Consider the following 1761-nt stretch of genomic DNA (forward strand, 5'->3'; position numbering starts at 1 on the left):
ACAGCTACTTTGGAAAACAGTTTGGCAGTTTGTCTCAAAACTTACCATACTCATATACATAATTCCGAAATCATGCTTATTACTGTTTACCCAAATGAGTTAAAAATTTAAATACACTAATTGGCATGGCAGTGTCCAGGGCTGGTGTCCCCCTTGGAGGCAGGGGGAAGCTGCGTATGATGTCCTTGTGTTTCAGAAAAGCACAAGGCAACATTTTGTAGAGAAGATTGAGAAGTACTGGAAAACAGTACAATCAAGTGCTTTTTATAAATGTTTGAATTTGTTCCTGCACAAGTCCTGTGGGGTACTTAGCTCTAATCTGATCAAGCATTTTTATGGATGGCTCAGATATAGACATACCAGGTGGTTTCACGAAGCAGGGGCAGATGATACTTGTTAGATGATCCTGCTACCAGGGACAGAGCCGGTCTGGAGGCTGCTACAGCTCTACAGACACTTGCTGCTGGCAGCTGTCCACCAAGGGCATCCAGAAGCATTATATAAGCATGCTGTCAGGCAGAGTTTCCAGCTTCATTCAGATGAAGACAACCCTGAGAGAATCCAGTAGATGATTTAAAAAGCCATTGAAGATGCTGACTGGGTCATGAACAAATATATATACACACACACACACACACACACAAAAAAAATATATATATATATATATATATATAAAATATATAATATATGTTATATAAAATATAAAAAACTGAGAACCTAGAGAGTGAGCTGTGCTAAAGACATTGGAAGCTGAGAACCCTCTCTTCTGGAGCTTACCAGCAACAGTGGCAGTTTTGAAAGGTCCACTGGCATTGTCGGAAGAAAGAGGAAGAAATCATGGGAGGAGAAGCTGACCTTGCTCAGAAGGTCCTCCTTCCAGAGTCTTGTTTCCAGCATCATTTATGTTTGCACTTCTAGTTGGTTGTGATGTGAAATTTGAGGAAAATGTGGTATTTTTTTGTTTTCTTTGTGTTTTTAAAGTTTGTTTTTTTTTTTTTTCTCTTTTCTCTGAAAGTGATTCATTGATTCTGGAGGTCTCTTTACCATTCTTTGAGTCCCAGAGCACGTGTCCTCTCAGGTGTTAGCCTGTACAAGGAAAAAAGCATAGATAGGTTTTAGAACCAGAAAGATCTGGAGTTGAATCCCAGCTCAGTGGCTTTTCAACGGTATTGTCTTCAAACTCACCTTCCTCTGTGAGAATAAAATAAGATGAAGTTGAAGCGCCTCACACAGAATATGGCACAAGGTAATGCCTGTAAGTGTCCTCTCTCAGGATGCCGCCCTGCCCTGCCCCTTCCTCTGCTCCCACAGTGTTTTGCACATCTCTGCTCCAATGTGCACTGTGTTGGGTCTTAGTTATTTGTTTGTAAGCTTGTCCTGTTCTTGCTTGTAGCCCCCAAACCCTCAGAGTTGTCACACACCAAGCAGTCTGCCAAGGAGCTGCTCTTCCTGACCACTGTATCTCCGTGCCCAAGGAGGTAGAAACCCTGGGCCTTGCCTTCTACGAGTTAACAGTGTCCTTGAAGTAGTGCAATACATACTGTGTGAATCAAGGAAGGACGCCAGAGCAGCTGTGGTGGACACTGGCCTTTTCAGGTTTCTGTGCACCTGTGATCTGTCTCAGCCGGATCTTCCCTGCCTTGCCACCATGGTGGAAGAATGGAAGGGAAAGAGAGTAGGAAGGTGGGCTCAGGGAGAACTGGACAGAGTCAGCCAGAAGATACAAAGAGAAGCCTCACTAGGACTTGAGTATTCCCCAGA

At 43.4% G+C, this 1761-nt stretch overlaps 1 pseudogene; it reads left to right on the plus strand.

Moving 5' to 3' along the window:
• The first annotated feature begins 400 nt into the window (after window positions 1-400).
• On the plus strand, window positions 401-1529 carry LOC126950847 (LYR motif-containing protein 9-like; annotated as a pseudogene).
• The last annotated feature ends 232 nt before the right edge of the window (window positions 1530-1761 follow it).

This window comes from Macaca thibetana, chromosome 3 (genome assembly GCF_024542745.1).
Source record: "Macaca thibetana thibetana isolate TM-01 chromosome 3, ASM2454274v1, whole genome shotgun sequence".
Lineage (NCBI taxonomy): Eukaryota > Metazoa > Chordata > Mammalia > Primates > Cercopithecidae > Macaca > Macaca thibetana.